Raw genomic sequence first — 22,379 nt, 5'->3', positions numbered from 1 at the left:
AAGTCCTGCCACATGGCCTGATCCCATAGTGGATGGTGCATTACCATCCACTGGTTAATGTGCTAAGTAGCAATCCCAAGGGTCAGTCCATGATAGACAGCCCAGCTGTCAGTACAGATCACCAGAGGTGAAGGTTTATTATGGGCAACTAGCCATATGGCTCTTAATTCCGCCCATTGGCTGCTTTGGCCTGTACCCGTCCGTGTCCATCCAAATAGTCTCAGTGGCCGGATGGAAGGCTATGGCAGTCCACTTGGCAGGTTGGCTCCTGCTAGAACCATCAGGATACCAGACATCCTCGGGGATGGGCACCCGCCCCTCCTGGTAGGGACTGACTTCAGGTTCTGCCTCCTGAGCCCCAGCTGCACCTGACTCTAAAGTCACATAGGTGACTGGACCCAAGACTTCCTGCAGTTCTGCCCTCAATGGCCTGGTGCTAAGAGCACAGCATTGTTGCAAGTATGCGCCCTGCTTGGCCAGGGTGGAGGTTTGGGCCATACCACTATGAGGTTTTGTTCCCCAACCTCTCACCCATCCAGCAATAGGGTATGTTGTCTTGACTATAACTGGTGTTGTGGTTGTAATACTCTCAGTGGCCAGGAGGGCAGCATACACAGCTGCCAGCTGCTTCTCCACTAATGAGTAACAGACTTCAGCGCCTTTCCACAATTGTGACCAAAACCCAATAGGTTGCCTCAAGCCCCATCCAAACTCCTCCAAGGTTACATGAACATCCAGCTCACAGGGCCTGACAGGATCAAACACATTCAAGGCCTATCCCACCTTGACAGCTCTCTTACCTACTGCAGATGAACCTTGTGTCTGGTCAGTCCAGTCCCAATGACCCCCCTTCCAAATAAGGTGATAAAATAGACGCAGTAACTGAGCTAAATGGGGAATGAATGCTCACCAATATCCCAACAGACCTAAGAATTCCTGTAACTGTTTTACTGTAGTGGGCACGGGGTATGCTTGAATCTTATCTATAACTGCGTCAGTGATAACTTTTGCTTACCTGACCAGATTAACTCCCAAGAACTTAACAGATAACCCAGGTCCTTATAATTGGTTCTCGTTGACTGCCCAGCCACATGCTTTCAAATGGGATAACAGGGTATGGACTGCTTGCTCCAATTCTGGAAGAGTGTCACTAGTTAGCATAATGTCATCGATATAATGGTACATGCGGACTACCTCTGGCTGTTTCCATTTAGCCAGGCCAGCAGCCACCAGCCCATGACACAAGGTGGAGCTATGCAGATAGCCCTTTGGTAATACTGTATAAAAGTCCATTGCTGACCTTCCCAAGTGAAGGCAAATTGGTCTTGACTCTCTACAGCTGTATCAATAGAGAAAAAGGCATTAACCAAATCTGCCACAAAGTGGTATGTCCCCAACTCGTGGCTTAACCGATCCATCATGTTAGCTATTGATGGAAAGCAGCATGCAAAGGGGGAACAACTTTATTAAGTTCCCTGTAATCTACTGTCATTCTCCAGGTTCCGTCTGGTTTGTGCACAGGCCACACTGGGGAGTTGTAAGGACTGTGTGTTGGCCAGGTGATCCCCACCTTTTCTAGTTCGAGGACTGTCCCTGTGATATCTTCATAGCCACCTGGCAGGCAGTACTCCTTCGTGCTAGTCACACGCCGAGGGAAGGGTAATTGCAAGGGGGAATGTGCTGCATGTCCCCGCAACACTGCCTTTACAACCCGGACTTGCAGGCAGAACTCCCCAGCTGTAGTTTCCAACCACAGTCCTTGTAAGACATCTACCCCCTAAATGTATTCAGGAATAGAGGATACAAACACCCTGTATCGCTGAGGAGGCAGTCTTCCTATCCCCAATGGAAGAGTTATTGGCTTCACTTGAACAGTTTGGCCCACATACCCATCAATGGCCACTGGGGTCCCAGTAAACTGTTCTGGGTTCCCATAGAGGAGGGAACATTCTGCACCTGTATCCACCAAGGCCAATACCCGTTGTACATTAGAAGGGACCAGTGGATACCCAGTTCCACGTGTGGCTGCCAGTCCCGCCCATCCCTGTTAGGTCCCTTGGCCTTCCCCCCTATTCAAACTGGGACAGCAGGTCTTGGGGTCCTCCTCTCCTTCAGCTGTCTCCATCATATAATCTTGCAACCATGCCGCCTGCACACCAACTGTTTTATTGGTAGCTGCTGGGGCTGTTTGTCTCAGTGGCTGGAATCTCTGTCCTGGTTTAAGCTGCTGCCAAAGCTCCAGAAGAACCTAATTAAGCTTGCCATCCAATTTCTCCCTATCTGCCCAGCCGCAATAAAATCTACCCACATCTGTGTTCAGGTAACTTTCACAGGCCCATTCCTCTTGCCAGTCAGAGCGGCAGCATGGGCAGCAGCCCTCACAGCTTTGTGATTCTGTGGTACCTCCAGCTCCCCCAAATTTGCTACCATCTGTGTAACCATGTTGTTGATAGGCTGTTCCACATAAGAGTCCAGGATAGCCACTAGTGACCCAAAAGGGCTGATGGGGCACTGAAGAGGATAAGATCCCGCATCCCAGTCATAAATACTTTCTCGTTTGGCCCACAGGTCCCTGGGTGGAAAGCAGCATTCTTTATACCTAGTTCCTGAAGGATCTTTACTAACTCACTGTAGCACTGCCACCGACTTACTGCCTCCAGCAAGTCCCCAGCATTCTGCCAAACCAAACAAATGGCAGCCATCAGCCATCCCAATAGGGTGTGGTTTTCTGGGTTGTCATGGCAGTTCGGAAGACGCTGACTCAAGGAGGAGTGTGTGGCAATGGCAGCCAATTTTTTCATCTCTGTTCTGGAGAACATGATACCATCCACCCCCTATGTCCCACAACTTCAGTAACCAGCTGCCAGCAGCTCCATGGATTTCTGCCTGAATTGCACCCTGACTCCATCAGCTCTGATAGGGCTGGACCACAGAGTGCTCCACTATCTGTGGAGGGGGCTGTGGTTGCCCCTGAGGGACTCTTTGCTGCTAGGATTTTACCTTCTTGGCGACCACCAGCTGGGTTCTGAGTCTACGGGACCGGGACCGCAGTTGCATCTCGAACCTCATCCTCAGAAGAGGAGGAGTCAGAAATGCCTGCTCCCTCCACTCAGAGCCACTCTGCAGGCAGGAATGCAGCTCTGTCTTCCACGCCCACTTTGGCTCCTGCGGCTGCCGGCTCTCAGCCTGAAGCTGACTCTCGAGCTCCTGAATCTGCTGTTGTTTTTCCAGCAGCTGTAACTGCCAAGTTGAGCTTCCAGGGCAAACTGCAACTTGAGAACCCACAGTTCCTTCTCCAGAGACTGCTCCAGTTCCAGGCACCACCTGCAGCTCACAATGCAGCTCTCGAACCCGGTCGGCCTCCCTCTCCAGTGCTGGCTCCAGTTCACGCCATTGCTGGTTCTCAGCCTGCAGTCTGTCTGGCAGTTCTCAGATCTGCAGCTCTTTCTCCAGTGACCATTTGCAGCTCATGCTGTTGTGGCCTCTTGCTCTGCAGCTCGTCCTGGAGCTTTCAACCTCAGGCCCCCTCTTGCACAGAGCTCTCGGTTTCCTCTTGCAGGGCTGTAAAAAACACCCAACCTACAGCCCCTGAAAGGAGAGACACAGAGAACAGCGACCACTCCTCTATCCCACCCTTCAAGGGTGTCGGCGGCTCCATACTGATCTGCTCTGAATCCTGCCCACTACACCAGGTGTAATGCTCGTGGCTGAGGCCAGGCAGGTCCACATTGGATTTGGACAGATGGTAGAGAAAATGCAGAGCCAGGAAGTGTCGGCCATACCTGTTTATTGGAGGCCTACAAAGACAGGCAGCAAATAAACAACCATAAGGAAAGAGCTAATAAACAAAGGAAAATCTGCTATTCACAGTAAGGGCAATGGAGCAAGGAGAACCACACCTCATGATGGTGGGAGAGCGATTTGGGAGAATCAGCGCCCAGGGGAAGCACCCAGAGCCTTATGTAGGCCGTGCACACATGCCGCTGCAACGTGCTCATGCACTAATCAATCCAAGTACTTGCAGTTGGTAAACCCATGAGCAAGCCTGACAGAGCTACCCCACAACCCTTAAGGAAGGCTTATGAAACAAATGTCAGAAGTGATATTGGTTTATGCTTCCTGTTTAACTTAATTCATTTGCTATTTTGCTTATTTTAACAGATAAGCTTTGTTTCTTAAGATAACACTGCCTCAGATGCTATAGTCGCCTCATCCAGATTATAATAACCTTTTTAACCAAACTTTTAAAATACTTTCATATGCCTGTTGAATTATTCAGACATTTAACATTTCTTGACCTAACCACATTTTGTCCTAACTGATTGGTATGAAGTAACTAGAATAAGAACTCTCTGAAGGAGGTGAGAGGCAGGAATTTGACAATGAGTAATCAGACCATAGTTCAATGATTCTAGAGATGGACTGAACAAGTTGAGAACTTTTATAGGTTTAGAGGTGAGATTTGGACCTATACTAGCACTTGACTGAACAATTTATAAATTGCTATCTGCTGACAGCAGATTGGGGTGACTAGCACTCTCCATAATCTTAGATAAATATGATACATATAAACTTTATATAGCATTATCTGTGTAAGAGCATGCTGTATAATTACTTCTCTATTTTGTCTTCATTTCACTGTTTCCCTGGTGTGCCAGCTCATAAGAAGTACCTGGGGGCTTGTAAACAGAGATTCATCCCCAGGCCTCGCTGAGATGCTGAGTCAAGAATTCTGGAGCTGGAGTTTGTGTGCTCAGCAAGTGCACCAGGTGATTCTCATAACCAGGCAAGTCTGAGAAACACCCAAAGACTCTGTGTTTTCTGTTGGTAGCTGTGGTTGCCATCCCAAGAGGGAGAACTGATTCATAGCAGGGCAGATGCCGAGCCTCTGTCAGGGATACTGACTATGGTACCATCTTGGCTGCTTGTCCCAAGACAGAACAAGTGGGCCCATGAGGCTCCCACAGTGCCAAGAGGAGGAAACACAAACAGTCTTCACCAATGCAGCCTACTCTTGCCCAACTTCCCCATGGGGACTGGGCAGCTGGAGCTCAGCCACCAGAGCCACAGGGCTCCATTGTCCATCCAGCACCCAGTGGGCACCTGAAAACCAAGAGCCAAAACAGCCAAGAGAAGAAGTCTACCTTGGTAAGGTTTGCTCAGTCTTTCTTGTGAAGGGAGCTGGAGGGTTTTAGGCCATTTTGCTAAGTCTTAGAAGGTACCTGAATACTGTAAACCTGGCAGCTTTTTTTAAAGACTGTTCAGTTCTGGGGCCTGGGAGAATTCAAAGGAAAATGGCTGGTTATCCCTAACTAATCTATGAGCTGAATTGCTGGAAGATAGAGGGAAGGGGGCTCAGGTTAAATACAGTGTGTCCGTAAAGTCATGGTGCACTTTTGACTGGTCACAGGAAAGCAACAAAAGACGATAGAAATGTGAAATCTACACCAAATAAAAGGAAAACCCTCCCAGTTTCTGTAGGATTATGTGGCAGCATGTGCGCATGCGCAGATGATGATGTAACACCGTGTATACAGTGGAGCAGCCCATGGCCATGCCAGTCGAGATGTGGACGGTACAGAGGAAAGTTCAGTGTGTTCTGTGGCTCGCTAAATTCGAATCCGTGACCAAAGTGCAATGTGAACATCGGCGCGTTTATAACGAAGCGCCACCATATAGGAATAACATTACTCGGTGGGATAAGGAGTCGAAGGAAACCTGCAGTTTGGTGGAGAAACCCTATTCTGGTAGGCCATCAGTCAGTGACGAGTCTGTAGAGGCTATACGGGATAGCTACCTAAGGAGCCCTAAAAATCTGTGCGTGAGCCCACATCGAACTGCACTGAATAGGTATGAAACTGGGAGAGTTTTCCTTTTATTTGGTGCAGATTTCACATTTCTGTTGTCTTTTGTTGCTTTCCTGTGACTGGTCAAAAGTGCACCATAACTTTATGGACACACTGTGTGTGTGTGTGTGTGTGTGTGTGTGTATTTGTGTATTTGTGCAACATTGGAGAAAAAGTCCTGTTTCAAGTATATGAATGTCTGCATGATTGAAGCTTACTTTGCTACATTAGGGTAGATTTTCCAGAGCAGATCCTGAGGCAGGATGTGAATACAAACAGTTTATCAGGGAAGTACAGGGAAATGATGCTGGTACAGCAGCCACCAAAGGGTATGCTATTTTTTAAGTTACCACAGAGGGTAACAAGTTTAACCTGGGCTCAGGGGACTCTGGGAGACTATGTGAACGGTCCCCCACCAGGGACAAGGGAGCTGATGTATTTCTACAGCCACATCTAAGGGTTATTGGTAGAATGCTGTTCCCAGGTCTTCTTCTTCTTCTTCTTTTTTTTTTTTTTTTTTTTGATGACAGAGAGAAAGAGAGACAGAGAAAGGGACAGATAGAGATGACAGACAGGAAAGGAGAGATGAGAAGCTCAGTACTTCATTGTGGCACCTTAGTTCAGTGATTGCTTTCTCATGTGTGCCTTGAACGGGGGGGGGGGGGGGACAACAGCAGACCGAGTGACCCCTTGCTCAAGCCAGTGACTTTGTGCTCAAGCTGGTGAGCTTGCTCAAACCGATGAGCCTGCACTCAAGCTGGCAACCTTGAGGTTTCAAACCTGGGTCCTCCATGTCCCATTCCAATGCTCTATTCACTGTGCCACTGCCTGGTCAGATCCAGGTTGGAGGTCTTAATTTCCTGGCACTTTTGGACCTCTGAGCAAGAGCACATCCAAGAAAGTGGCCTTCTGGTTTCAGGAAAAAACCCTCAGTGCTAATATGGACAGTCAGACATCAGCCAGAGGGGAATTAATCAGTGAGGTCCCAGGAGTGTGAACAGGACACCGAGGGCCTCTGTCGCATTTTATTAATCCCAAAATGCATTTAATCCTCCTGAAAGTTTTCAACACAGTACATGGAACTTAATTTAATCCTTGCTTTATGGTTAAACAGCATTACAAAGAGGATAAATTATTTTAATCTTCGTTATAGTTGCTATTAAGGTGGCAGAACGATTTACTTTCAACAACATGGTTGTCAGCCTCCTGAAACTTCTGAACATGCACGTCTGTTTTTTAGAATTTTCTGTCTCTCCTCTATTACCTGTGGTTGTGGACAGTGTGCCTGCCTCCAACAGCACTGTTCCTTCTCACCAATGGACTCTAGTCTTCTGAAGCAGGAAAACAGATAATCTAATTTATTGGAACTGTGAACAACAACAACAAAACGATGGCAATGCATCCAATATATCTCCTGTGGATGTTCTGAAAGATTTTGTGTCGCCTGGCTCCTCAGAAGCCATTTCTGCCTCTTCCTTGAAACATGACTGTTCATTGTGTTGAAGAGATGACTTTGGGACAAGTGTAGAGTCTGAACAGTTTGTAAAAAAAGAAAAGAATGAAGACCTAGGAAGGGAAGGAGCATTAAAACAGAAAATCAGGCGGGGGAAAGAGAAATACTAAGGGAAACCCTGAACGGCCAGAGGAAGAGTGTTTGCCTGTGTTGGGCTCCTGTTCTTAGATGAACCCACCCACACAAGCGGAGCCTGGAATTCCCCACTCTGCTTTCAAAGTTCTTCTGGGCTGCTGCCACCCTCTCTCCTCCTCCTCCACTGTCCTGGGTTTGTAACCTTACCCGGGGCCCCATTTTTGCTTAGTGCCTCAGCTTTTACCAGCAGCCCAGACACAAGTTGCTCTACTGGTTTTTACTTTTGTCATTTTCCTGAAATTCCACGCTTACTGACCTTCCTGCCACCGTCCTAAGTGGGAAGTACTTCACAATCATGTCCTAGGGCCTCTCTCTAGCCAGCCTAATTTGGGAAGACTGGGGGTGGGGCCACTGGCCCAGTGGGGGAACTCACCATGAGGGACCTATGTCATCTCTCTGCTAGGATAGCCACAGGGTGGGGCTTGTGGAGAGCCTCACACTGGGGATCACTGACAAAGAGCCCCAAGAACCAAGCTAGGTCTGAAAACAGTAACTATGACTTTTTTCCAATGCATTCAGAAACTCCAGCAGAGCAATTTGGGGTGGGATGAATCCCTGGGCGGGACTTAGCAAGGCCAGGGCCCTAGGGGAAGAAAGAGGGTGTGAAGAAAGAGGGGTCAATGAGAGCGTAATTGCAAAGGCAGCCATGGAGTCCAAGCTAGTTAGAGAAGGAAAAGAAGCCGGAGGGGGCTGAAAGATTAGGGTGATGGGCAGGAGATGAGGGACCCAGGGTCAAAGAGGAGCTTTGATGGGGAGGCAGGAAAGGAAAAAGCAAGATTACCCGAAGGTGTGAACAAAGAAGACAATGTCAAGAGTCCCAGGTTTCAGAGGCGGAGCTGTTTGAGGATGCGACAAGGTGGCATTTGTGGACACCATAGTTGGTCACTGAAGGATAGCTGAGGTAAGAAGAGTAGCAGGGAAGAACCATTGAGGTCTGAGGCCCAGCAGGTGCTAGGTACACAGGGCAGCAGTTGTGGCTAACTATCTTCATACTCACAGGGACTACACTTAGAATTTCATTCTCATCTTGATTGGTCCTGTGTCTTTAGGTGAGTCATCTATGTCCTTGAGCCTTGGATTTCTAATTTATAAAACAAGGATCATAATACCTGCACTCACCACACTGTTTTAAGAATTTAAAGGGAAAGATGTCTATAAAACGGCAGCTGGCAGACATTTAGGTGCAACAAATATTATTATGAGCACTGTCTGCCCAACAGCAAAAGAAACACCAGATAAAACTTTCTGAAAGGATATCTAAGAAAATGATCATAGATATTTTTGGTCACCAGCCCAATATCCATTCTTCTTTTATTCTTTTCCTAACAGTTCTCTGATTTTTATCTGTTTTACGAAATTATATCCATCCCACAGAGCCCATGTATTTCAGGGAAGGCTGACCCGACCCCCAGAGGCAGGAGTGGGCCTGACAAGAGAAAAAGTCATCCAATTCCCTGGGTCCAGTGATTATTTAGGAATGGTATGTGCCCTGATTTAGGCCAATGGTCTATAAGGGAGAGATCCTGAAAACTTCTGGGGAAGAAGTTTCCTGGGTTTTGAAAGGAAGAGATATCCTTTCTTTCTCCAAAGGCAGTGCATTATGTGGATGTAAAAGCTCTGTTTTTATCGCTTTCTTTGAGTTTCATCTTTTAAAGACTGAATCCAGCTTCAGTCATGTTTATCTTCAAGTCTCACAGCTCCAAATAAGCACAAAGGCCAACGATGTCCATATCTTGGTGCCCAGCAAACCTGAAGATAGAGACAGGAGCTATGTTAAATGAATACATAGACAATTATTTTTATACATTTCAAGCAGAGAGGGTGAAGAGTGATGGCCAGTGTGGGGGTTGGATTCAGCTTTGTGGGTATCTGGTGGTGAGTGCCATGCTCACACCCTCTCTGGTCCACCTTCTCCCCCTGCAGGCCAGAGCAGCAGTGATTAGGAGTCTCCACCAGATGGCAGAAGCTCAGCTTCTCCCAGAATCCTGCCACTTACACTTCCAGGACAGAGGGAGAAGAGTGATCTCAGCCACTGTCACAGGCAGAGTCCTCTTTTACAGGGAGCTCTGAAAACTCAAGGCTACATCTATCAGCGGTGGTGGGTCTGCTGGCCCTCAGGGCAGCACTGCTCACTACCTCACTTGTCCTGTAAGCCAAACTGGGCCTGTTCGCAAAACAGCTAGCCCACCTTCCCACTCATAGCAGAAGCTCCCCCGGGGATTGTTTTTCAAAACTTTTTTTAAAAATGATATTTTAAAACTACACTTTCAAATTTTTGAAAAAGTGAAAAGTAAAAATTTGAGCAAATAGAACAATTCCGGAGTTACATAGTTTTGTTTTCAGAATACTTTTGAGTGATTTGGGTTTTGTGGGGGGTTTTTTTGTTTTGTTCTAGGGTTTTTTGGGTTTTTTTTCCTCACTAATAAGAGGATTGTCTGCCTATAGAACTAGACACCACACAGTGTGCACATGTATGCGTGTGTGTGCATGCTGAATTAGGGTGCTATCTGCCTAGGGACCTCTGCAAAGGTCCACAGTTAGGCTGAGGTGACTGGTGTCAGAATGACCTGGAAGTCAGCAGCATCTCACTCCAGTTCAGAGGCAAGTCAAGACCCACCCACTACCAATAAATTCTACTAATTAAAAAAATAATTAAAAAAAGAACCACCCACTAAAGAATGTAATTTAATCTTTCTTCCTGCTTCCACTAAAACTTAGTAAAACAACTTGGAAAGAAGGGATGGGGGAAAGAAGAGAGGAAGAATGGGAGAGAGGGAGGAAAGAAGAGGCAGGGGACACCAACTTTGGCAGGTGAGCCTGTAAACTCCTGGGTTAGACCTGGGTCTGTGGGTTTAGTTCCATCTGCTCTTCACACTCTCCAGGTGTCTGTTCCTCTGCAAAACAAATGACAAAGCATCTAAGAACCTAAGTCAGATCCACTTTGTGACATTCACAAAAGCTCACATCCACCTATTGTTTAGCTCTTATTGAAAATGACTGCCTGGGTTCTTAGTCACTCTGTACCTGATTTGTGATAGAGTAACGACAGTGTTTCAGGCTGTGCATCTGACAGATACAGCCAAGGGAAGGTAAAGCAAACAGAAATCTCTGCCAAGATTATTTTTAAAGCAAAGAGTTTCTGTTCTACAAACTACATGTTATTCAAAAGGTCATCCATTCAAGTCAGTTCACTTAGGCTTTCTCTAAGCCACTCTGCTGATGACTTAGCAAAGAATCTCATGTCTGGGGTCTTCTTTTAGGGACCATTTGCTTAGCATTTGAACCAGCTGGCTTCCCTAGAGGGCCAGTGGTTTGACTTGGCCCTGGTCTGGCATGGACTTGCAGATTGTTCAAGGTGTCTATCTAAGCTTTGCAGCCCTCTGTCAGGTTCTCAGGAGGGGCAGACAGAGCCCTGGGTCTCTCTCCTTGCACACTCCAGCTCTGATGCAGGCAGTGTGCAAGCATGTGTTGCACCCCCACCACCACCTGTTGAAATGAAATGACAAAAAACAAAATTAATGGTAAAAGATTATGGACTATGGAATTTGCAACCATTGGCAACAAGCCAGACCTGGATTTATTTATTCTGTGGGTTTTGGATGAGGGAGAAATTTATGTTCATGTACTTAGTTTCCATTCTACATACAAAACACCTTTCCAGAGTTGGCCTGGCGCCATATTGGGTGTTTGTGGAGGGGTGATTCTTGTTTGAGGACTTTTATAGGGCACATGGGCTTTAAAAATTGCCACTCACTCCAGTATTAATACCTGAACAGTACCTGTTGGGCAGATAAAATATATTATGCTCACTTTGTTAAAGATGGCGCTGCCCACGTGGAAGCCTGTCACTCAGGTGATTGCTTGGGATGGGCATGATTATATTAATGTGTGTTGGGGGCAGGCTGTGGGCAGGCAGGATCCTTGTATCCTGGGGCTTGGTTTTGGGACTAAGCCTTTCCCACCCTTTTCGATGTGGGATGGTGCACTCTCATGAGGAATCCCATTATGCCTCAGATAAGTGACTTTGTATCAGAGACTTCCTTGTTTGTATATTGAATTAAAAGTTTTGTTTCTATACTATAAAGTGGGGCAGACCGGGAGCTTGCTCTCTCTCAGTTCCTGAGATTAGCATTAGAGAGGAGAGCAGAGAAAGGCCATGTGGAGGAAAGGAGAAGCAGCCAAGATGGTGGAGTGCTGAAGAAGAAGCCAGTTTGTGCAGAGTTTGTGCAGGGAGAAGAAGATGGGGAACAGAGCTGAATAAGGCTGGTGAGCTAGAAACCTTTGATTCTAGGGAACTTAGATAAGTCAGTAGCTTTGTGAGCACTGAATGAGTGGGTTTTGGAGCCCAGTGTGTGTTTTTACTTGCCCGCCGGGTGCAAGCTAGGATTAAAGGTAATGGCCCACCAGTTTTTGGCTCTGTTGTTTCATTACCGTCTGTCCAAATCTAATGCGAACCTGCATGGGCAGGCAGCTGTGATGGTGGCCGTGGCCACTGGCTTTACATTTGGTGAAGTCTGTGGCAGGATTTGAAATTTGGTATGGAACCACCACTACCATTGAGTGGTGGAGTAGAGGACTGGCTGCTGTTATGGTTCTCCATGGCTGTACTTTTGGGGACCATAGGCTGGCTGACTTTTACAGCCATGCGTGAGGAAACTGAGAGCTCTGTGGAAGAGGCTGCCTGGGACCTGCAAATCGAGCAGTGGAAGGAGCTGGAGCAAATGGGGGAGAAACAGATGCTGACCCTGGAGCTGGAGGAAGCACCGGAGAAGGAGGCCGACCAGGTTCGCAAGATTCGCCTGGAAACGGAGCAGACGCTGGAGAAGGAATCACAGGTTCATGAGTTGCAGCTTGCCCTGGACGTTGTGGAGAGCCAGCAGTGGCAGGAGGCGGGTCTGAGGCCAGGGCCGGGCTGCAAGGCCCACAGAGCAGAAGGCGGCAGCAGCCCGGGACTTGAGCCTGGAAGGGGAGCTAGTATTTTCAGTTCCTCTTTGGAGGATGAGGAGAATTGGGCTGGAGTTGCAATCCACAGTCTCCAGAAGGTGAGAGCCCAGCAGCAAGGAGTACTTACTATGCTCCTGGTAGGTCTGCGATTTGGTGACATAGGGGTGGAAACCATCATGCTCTCTGAAGCAGAGATGAAGATGCTGACTGCCTGTAAAGTCAGTAGCCATGGCCACCATCACAGCCTCCTGGCCCATGCAAGTTCACATTGGATTCGGACAGTTGGTAAAGAAACAACAGAGCCAAAAACTGGTGGGCCATCATCTTTAATCCTAGCTTGCACCTGACGGGCAAATAAAAACACACATTGGGCTCCAAAACCCACTCATTCAGTGCTCACAAAGCTACTGATTTATCTGAGTTTCCTAGAATCAAAGGTTTCTAGCTCACCAGCCTTATCCACCTCTGTTCCTCATCTCCTTCCTTCTCCCTGCACAAACTCTGCACAAACTGGCTTCTCATTCAGCACTCCACCATCTTGGCTGCTTCTCCTGGCCTCCTCCACATGGCCTTTCTCTGCTCTTCTCTCTAATGCTAATCTCAGGAACTGAGAGAGCGTAAGCTCCCGGTCTGCCCCACTTTATAGTGTAGAAATCCAAACCTTTAATCCAATATACAAATAAGGAAGTCTCTGACACAAAGTCACTTATCTGAGGCATAATGGGATTTCTCATGAGAGGACCCCACATCAGAAAGGGTGGGAAAGGCTTAGTCCTAAAACCAACCCCTGGGATACAAGAATCCTCCCTCCCCACAGCCCGCCCCAAATACACATTAATATAATCATGCCCATCCCAAGCAATCACCTGGGCATGGGCTTCTATGTGAGCAGCGCCATTTTATCTGCCCAACACTGCCATTGCCATGTGCTCCTCCTTGGGACAGTGTAAGACCTGCCAGGATGGCAGGAATGAGGGGGGTGGCTGAGGCCCCATGTGCTTGGACTGATTCCTGGACTACGACTGGGGTGGGCACTGGCTCCTTTGTTGGATGGACTTACGGATTTTGGACAATGTGAAATACCCTGATGGGGGTGGGGGGCGGCTTAGCTGGAGGCCATCCCCTGCCCCGGGAAGCTTTTCCCATGGCTAGAAAGAAGTCTGAGGATATTTTGTGCTTTTGACAAAGTGCTCAGAGACTGGTGAAATGTACTTTGTAATTGTTGAAATTGTATGATTTGTCATGTTGTTGTAATTTGTGTAATGTGCCTAATTTTCTTGTGCAGGAATACCTGTGCTTCAGATTGTGAAGCGAGCAAAAGGGGTGGAATGTTGGTCAAATAAGTTTTTAAATATGATATATATGTTTGCTCGCTTATAGTTTGCATTGAGTGTGGGGGACAGGCTGTAAGCAGGCAGAATCCTTATAGCCTAAGGCTTGGTTTTAAGACTAAGCCTTTCCCATCCTTTTTGATGTGGAGTGGTACATTCTCATGAGGAATCTCATTATGCCTCAGATAAATGACTTTGTATCAGAGACTTCCTTATTTATATATTGGATTAAAGGTTTGAATTTCTACACTATAAAGTGGGGCAGACATGGAACTTGCTCTCTGTCGGTTCCTGAGATTAGCATTAGAGAGGAGAGCAGAGAAAGGCCACATGCAGGAGGCCAGGAGGAGCAGCCAAGATGGCAGAGTGCTGAAGGAAAAGCCAGTTTGTGCAGAGAGAAGGAGATGAGGAACAGAGGTGGATAAGGCTGGTGAGCTAGAAACCTTTGATTCTAGGGAACTCAGATAAATCAGTAGCTTTGTGAGCACTGAATGAGTGGGTTTTGGAGCCCAGTGTGTGTTTTTACTTGCATGCCAGGTGCAAGCTAGGATTAAAGGTAATGGCCCACCAGTTTTTGGTTCCGTTGTTTCATTACCATCTCTCTGAATCTAATGCAAACCTGCATGGTCCAGATGGCTATGATGGTGGTCATGGCTACTGGCTTTACAGGTACTCACAATGAAAACAAAGAAACTACCACTGCCAGCAACCATGTAGATGAGTCTCACAGACAAAAGGAGAAGCAGGAGAGACCAGAGAATATGATCCCACTTTTATAAAATTCATATATAAAAAAAAGACAGCCTGACCTGTGGTGGCACAGTGGATAAAGCGCCGACCTGGAATGCTGAGGTTGCTGGTTCAAAACCCTGGGCTTGCCTGGTCAAGGAACATATGGGAGTTGATGCTTCCTGTTCCTCCCCCTTCTCTCTCTCTCTATTCCTTCTCTCTTTTCTAAAATGAATAAATAAAGCGTCTACGGCCATACCATCCTGAATGTGCCTGATCTAAAATGAATAAATAAAGTCTTTAAAAAAACAACAACAGACAAACCTGATTTATTTTCCCAGAACTTAGAGCAGCTGTTACCCTTAGAGTAGGCATTGGGAACCTATGGCTCACAAGCCAGATGTGCTCTTTTGATGGCTGCATCTAGTTCACAGACAAATCTTTAATAAAAAAAATAACGTTAAAGATATAAAACATTCTCATGTATTACAATCCAATCATTTCCTACAGCTCATGTTCATGGTTGCGGGTGGCTGGAACCACAATCACCATTGTCCTCCAGGACAACACCAAATTTTTATTGGATAATGTGTAATGTACATGGGTCATTGTGAGATCAGGAAGTAAACTTCCCTCCTTTTAATCAAGTAGTCAGCTAGCTAATTGCAGAAACCCTTTTGATGAAGAAGATGGCTAAAAGAAAAAAAGATGAGGAGTATCATACTTTTCAGCAGGAACGGACAGAGTAATTTGCCTTTGTGGAGAGAGCAGGTTCTGCAGTGTGTCTAATATGCAATGATAAAATTGCATTGATGAAATGGTCAAATATAAAGCGGCACTTCAACACACACTATGCTACATTTGCACCGAAATATTCAGCGGGAGACAGCAGGAAGAAAGCATGTCAAGAGCTACTGTGTAGAGTGCAAGTTAGTCAGCAGCAACTCCGTGTTTGGACCCAACAAGGTGACTGGAATTCGGCTAGCTTTGCTGGTGCTTTAGCAATTGTGAGAAACAGAAAGCCATTCACAGATGCGGAGTATGCCAAAACATTCATGCTTGATGTTGCCAATGAACTTTTTCATGACTTTTCGGATAAAGACAAGATAATCAAACAAATAATAGACTTACCTCTGTCAGCAAGAACTGTTCACTATCGTACCATCATGATGGCAAATAAAATTGAGGCAACACAAGTGAAGGACATAAATGCAGCACCATTCTTTTCTCTCGCTTTGGATGAGTCAACAGACATAAGCCATTTATCCCAGTTCAATGTGATTGCAAGGTACACTGTTGGTGACACACTACGTGAGGAAAGTCTTGCTGTTTTGCCTATGAAAGAGACAACAAGAGGGGAGGATTTATTCAAGTCTTTCACTGAGTTCACTAAAGAAAAAATCTACCAATGGATGAACTTATTTTGGTGTGTACTGGTGCTGCTCCGTGCATGGTGGGGAAATAGAGAGGATTCATAGAGCTTCTTCATGAACATGAAAAAAGACCTATCCTAAGTTTTCACTGCATCCTACATCAGGAGGTGCTTTGTGCTCAGATGTGTGGTGAGCAGCTTGGTGAGGTGATGTTGCTGGTCATTTGGGTAGTCAACTTTATTGTTGTCCAAGCTTTAAATGATCACCAGTTTAAACACTGCTGGATGAAGTTGGGAATAATTATCCTGGTCTGCTTCTGCACAGCAATGTGCATTGGTTTTCAAGAGGGAAAGTGCTCAGCCATTTTGTGGCTTGTCTGAGTAAAATCAGGACTTTTCTTGAAATGAAAAATGTCAAGCATCCAGAGTTAGCTAACACTGAGTGGCTCCTGAAGTTCTACTATCTCGTGGACATGACTGAACATCTGAACCAGCTCAATGTGAAAATGCAAGGCATTGGAAATAGTCTTATCCCTTCAACAAGCAGTGTTTGCATTTGAAAACCAGCTGGAACTCTTCATCACCGACATTGAAACAGATCGTTTACTACACTTTGAAAAACTGGTAGAGTTTAAAGATGCATGCACAGCAAGTGACCCTGCTCAACATCTTGATCTCCAGCAGCTAGTGGGCTTTACATCTAATCTCCTGTAGTCATTCAGAGCACACTTTGGAGAATATTGTGAGTGCATTCATCTTTTTAAGTTCATCACTCATCCACATGAGTGTGCAGTGGACAGTTCCAACCTGAGTTACATCCCCGGTGTCTCCGTCAAAGATTTTGAGCTACAAGCTGCTGACCTGAAGGCCTCAGACATGTGGGTGAATAAATTCAAGTCACTGAATGAAGATTTGGAAAGACATGCAAGACAGCAAGCAGAATTGGTGAGCAAACACAAGTGGGGAGAAATGAAAAAACTTCAACCCGCGGACCAGCTGATTGTCAAAACTTGGAACGCACTTCCCGTCACATACCACACAGTGCAGTGTGTGAGTCTTACTGTACTGACAATGTTTGGCTCTACGTATGCATGTGAGCAGTCTTTCTCACATCTAAAGAACATTAAGACCAACCTACGATCACGTTTAATGGATGGAAGTCTCAACGCCTGCATGAAGCTTAACCTCACCACGTATCAACCAGACTACAAAGCCATCAGCATAACCATGCAGCAGCAGAAATTGCATTAATGGTAAGAAGTACTTTATTCATCATTGGTTAGCAACAGCATAACAACGTTATTAAAAAGAACTCAGAGACTTAATGTACTTTAAAAGTGTTGGTCTTACATAAAATGCACACATTTACTTGTATTTAGTGTTAAACATATTGTATGGCTCTCATGGAATTACATTTTAAAATATGTGGCGTTCATGGCTCTCTCAGTCAAAAAGGTTCCTGACCCTTGCCTTAAGGGGACTAATGACTGGAAATGAGCATGACAGATCTTCTAGTGTGCTTGCAATACTTTACTTCTTAATTTCGGTGCTGGTTAATTTTGTGGAAATTTATAACACTTACGTGCACTTTTTGTAGGTATGTAACATCAAGAGCAATTTTTCATACATTTAAAAAATTGACTAGCTATGTATATTTTAAAAGAGGACTTTACTGTAGGAGAGTGGGGAAGATTATTACATCACATAGAACGTCATATAAGCTTTTCAAAGTTCAGAAACACACACACACACACATAGGTAGGGGGAGGGAAATCTTGGTAGTATAATAGAAAAAGGGCTCTCATTTATGGAGTATGATTCTTAGGACAAAAAATAAAAATAAAAGAAAAAAACACCCTCAGATATTGAAAGGAGGTAGTTTGCGGAGGAAAAGAAATTTTTAAGCAATGAAGTATGACTTACCCAAGAGCACTGATGATAATCCAGCACTGTCCTGTGTCATTTGAACTTCTGTGTCATTTCACAAAAGTTTGTGAAATTATTACGAGGTGGAGGCAAGTGAGGGGTGTGTTCTGCCCTGTGGTAGAGCAGCGCTTGTATCCCATATAAACTTCTCCCTTCCCACTCGGAAAAGCCCCGCATGCCAGTGAAGAAAGACCCCACAATTATTACTGTGACTCTAACATCCTTCAGATTGCTGCTAAATCCACATTGCCAAATCTTGTCAGAATCTAAAGCAGCCGTGCTTTGACTATGAGGTAAACAAGAAGACTTTGGGGAACTGTGTCAGATTTCTCTGAGCCACTATTCTGATGGAGGACGTGACAAGTGGAGCCTAAGCATCCTCATTTTAAACTTTCCTCATCGACCCAATCTGCTGTTAAGATTCTGGATCTTATCAGAGACATTGTCATGACAATTAATTTTACATGTCAGTTTGACTGGGTCACAGGGTGTCAAATATTTGGTTAAACATTATTCTGGGTGTGTCTGTGTTTCTGGAAGAGAATAACACTTTTTTTTGAGGGGGGGGGGAGGGGGGAAAGAGATAAAAAGAGAAACATGAACTTGTTGTTCCATGTAGTTGTGTAACCACTGATCTCTTCTCAAATGTGCCCTGACTGAGGCTTGAACTGCTGAACTTGGGGTTGAACCAGTACCCTTAGGGTGGAGCCAGTGCCCTCAGTGTTCTGGCAGGACACTCTATCTACTGCACCACCAGCCAGAGCATAACACTTTAGTCTGCAGACTTAGCAAAGCAGATTGTTCTCGCCAATGTATGTGGGCCTCATCTAATCTGTAGGCTTGAATACTGTTGTAGAGAAACCAGCGAGAGTATATAGAAATTCTCCACACCAAAGCTCAAATTTAAAGGAGTCCTTTATTCAAAGCTGGGGACCGCATGGAGACCTAGTCATTCAAATCATGCGGCCCTGAACACAGTTTGAGGTTAGCTTTTAAAAACAAAATTACAGGCCTGACCTGTGGTGGCACAGTAGATAAAGCATTGACCTGGAAATGCTGAGGTCGCCGGTTCAAAACCCTGGGCTTGCCTGGTCAAGGCACATATGGGAGTTGATCTTCCAGCTCCTCCCCCCTTCTCTCTCTCTGTCTCTCTCTCTCCCTCTCTGTCTCCTCTCTAAAAATGAATAAATTAAAAAAAATAACCATAAAAACAAAATTACACACTGATTGAGGAATGGGGAGGAAGGGAAGCCTAGCAGTGAAACAAACTCATTTACAGTGTTTATCTATAGGATTAACTCAGGCAGGAACATTCTGGGAACCTCTGCAGCCTTGCAGAACTATCCAAGGCCACAGCCTGGGAAACCAGCCCTAAGGCCAGGGGTAGGGAGTCTTTTAGAAAAAGTAAGTTCTGCTAAAAGTCTCTTTGTTGTTGTTTTTTTATAGTATATTTATTAGAATAAGAGATTAGATTTGTTAAACATTGGATTAAAATGGTTAAAAGGATTTTCATACAATTTTTAGGCACTATACACTGCTGTTTACAATAGCATCAGTACTTGGAATTGGGGAAAGATAAATCTCATACATTTTAATGCTTTGATACACTTATAACATTCAAAGTAATTCCACCATTTAGGAATACTAATCCAGACTTAAAGAGCCATATACCACTAAGTACCCCACACAGTATATTTAAAAATAAATATAGAAATACAACCAGAAGTCTACAAATCATTGGAGTAGACAGACTGGTGAAGCCCCAGTTATCATGGCAGTGAAGGGCTCTGACTAGATTTTTGATGGAAATTGCTGAATTCTACACCAAAAGCAAAAACATAATAAAATAACATGATATACACTTTATGATGCTTATTTTCATAGCAGCAAAGAATGCGTCACATGCACTGCCTGCGAAGGATCTTACCAGGCTCCTTCCTCGGGGAAAGAAGGTATGCCTGGCAAGAATGAAGTACCAAGTGTCAAAATATACTCAAAATTTAGGCAGCCAGCCAATCACAGTGAAGGGAGCGCAGTGCAATTTTCAGTAAGATGACTACCCACGGTCACCAAAGGTTCACTGTAAGACAGTTTGATCATTGACACACAAACATAGCCCCTAGCACAGAGCCGATCCACTAGGGGAATAATGACAGAAAGATTGAAGACAGTGATAGTAAAAATGACATGAACAGAGTTTTGGCACATGCTGTATTCTTCATCCTTTTTCATAGGTGAAATGCATGTCTGCACAGAGGCATGGGAAAAAGACCTGAAAGCAATGTGACATGCCACTGGGCGGAGACTCGCTTTTTGCTGCTTCCATATGTTTAGACATCAGCTGCATGGGTCGGTGTGTTGGGCTGGTTAAGGCCGATGGTGGAGCAGAGCCAACCTGCAAAATCCATTTCCTCAGCCTTGGATCTCTTGATAAAAGCATGAACCATGAGTTGCTTCAAATCTGCTCTCTCTGCAGGGCTTTTTATTAAGCATTTATTCACAAAATCCTGAAATTCCATACTGAATACTCCGCTGGGCAGTTTAGGAGGAGGCTCACTGACTATGTAATCCAACAACTCAAAAATTGCCATGGGAGGCCGGCTGCCCGTTCCGTAAGAACTGAGCGGCCTTCCAGGGGTCCTTGGCCTGGGTGGTGTCTCAGCCATATCTCCCTCCACCTGGCACCCAGACATCAGCTCCAGCTCCTTGGCATCTGGAGGAGGGATGGGATACCTCTCAACTGCCATCTCAACCAGAGAGAGCCCCATGCTCCAGATGTCCAACTGCACTGAGTAATGAGTCTCCTGGAGTCTTTCTGGCGACATGTAGGACCTTGTGCCCACGAAGGAGTTGGCCATGGAGTTGATGAGCTGTCCGCTGACCCCAAAGTCACAGAGCTTGATCTCCCCATGGGAGTTCACTAAGATGTTGGAAGGCTTGACATCTCTATGCATGATCTTGTGCTTCTCTCTCAGATATGTCAGGCCTTTAGTTACAGCAATGCTAACTTTTCCTAAAATTTGTTCAGGAATTCTTCCAGCTTTCTTCAGAACTTGATCCAAGGAACCCCCATCCATGTGCTCCATGCAGATGCTGATCTCGCCATCATTGTAGAATGCACCACAGAAACCCACAATGTATGGGGAGTTACACTCATGTAGAACCTGCAGCTCCCTTATGATCTGGTTCCGGATTGCAGGTTTGATCTCCAAGTGAATTAGCTTTCTGGCCATAACCAGGCCGGATGGCTTGTGGGAGACCTTGAACACCACTCCACCATTACCAGCACCCAGCTCACTGATCTTCTCAAAGTCATCATCCTTCAGTTCCCCCACCTTCTGCTTCTGGGTAAGGAAGACCTCAAGGCATTTCCTCTGCTGCTCGTCCAGCTCTAACTCCTCCAGCTTCTTCTGCAAAGCCTCCAGGTTGGTCCTCACACCAAACACATTAATTCAATCATCCCCCATCTCTTTGTTTTATAGAAAGTAAATTCTGCTAAAAGTTACTTATGTTAAAAGCCTTTTTTATATTTCAAATACAACACAAAGAGAAAGACAGTTCTTTCTGTGACTATCTTTAAGCTTCAGCATTCGTTGTTTTCTGCTTTGACTCTGACACAGGTGAGAATTTACACCATTAGCTTTCCTGAGACTTGAACTACATCACCAGCTCTTCTGGGTCTCCAGTTTGCTGATGGTGGGTCTTGGGACTTCTCAGCCTCCTTAACTGTACGAATCATTTCCTTATATCTCCTATTGGTTTGGTGTTGCTAGAAAGCCAAGAATAATACATTGGAGTTGTAAAACTTATGGATCTCTGCTGCATTTCTCTGAAGTTTCCTGACTTAGCAGTCAACTTGGCTAAACTTAAACTCCAAATTTTGTCTTTCTCATGATGAGAAGCAGCTGAAATCTTGTAAAGCCAGTAGCCATGGCCACCATCACAGCCGCCTGACCCATGCAGGTTTGCATTAGATTCGGTAAAGAAACAACGGAGCCAAAAACTGGTGGGCCATCATCTTTAATCCTAGCTTGCACCTGGCGGGCAAGTAAAAACACACACTGGGCTCCAAAACCCACTCATTCAGTGTTCACAAAGCTACTGACTTATCCAAGTTTTCTAGAATCAAAGGTTTCTACCTCCCCAGCCTTATTCACCTCTGTTCCCCATGTCCTTCTCTCTGCACAAACTCTGCACAAACTGGCTTCTCCTTCAGCACTCCACCATCTTGGCTGCTTTCCCTCTCCTCCATGTGGCCTTTCTCTGCTCTATTTTCTCTGCTCTCTCCTACAGCATGGGCTTCTCATAGATCGTAATCACCCTTTTCCCAGAACAATGCGTGATCTCTCTTCCTTTTAAAACCTTTTGGTGTGAAAGCCCTTCCCCAACATATATTAACATAATCATGGCCATTTCAAGCAATCATCTGAAATGGGCAATGGGCTTCCAAGTGGGCAGTGCCATCTTTAACAAAGTGAACATAATATATTTTATCTGCCCAACAAATCTCTGTTCGGTTTTTTAAATTTGTGCTTGACATGCGTGATCTTATTTATTACTCCTAACAAATGCTATGAGGTAAA

At 45.5% G+C, this 22,379-nt stretch overlaps 1 pseudogene; it reads right to left on the bottom strand.

Moving 5' to 3' along the window:
* Nucleotides 1–20,059: 20,059 nt before the first annotated feature.
* LOC136404248 (dual specificity mitogen-activated protein kinase kinase 1 pseudogene) lies at nt 20,060–21,245 on the bottom strand (annotated as a pseudogene).
* Between the last annotated feature and the right edge of the window lie 1,134 nt (nt 21,246–22,379).

This window comes from Saccopteryx leptura, chromosome 4, assembly GCF_036850995.1.
Source record: "Saccopteryx leptura isolate mSacLep1 chromosome 4, mSacLep1_pri_phased_curated, whole genome shotgun sequence".
NCBI classification, from domain to species: Eukaryota; Metazoa; Chordata; class Mammalia; order Chiroptera; family Emballonuridae; genus Saccopteryx; species Saccopteryx leptura.
Note: the sequence above shows the minus strand (reverse complement) of the source record. Positions and strands in the feature narration are given on the sequence as shown.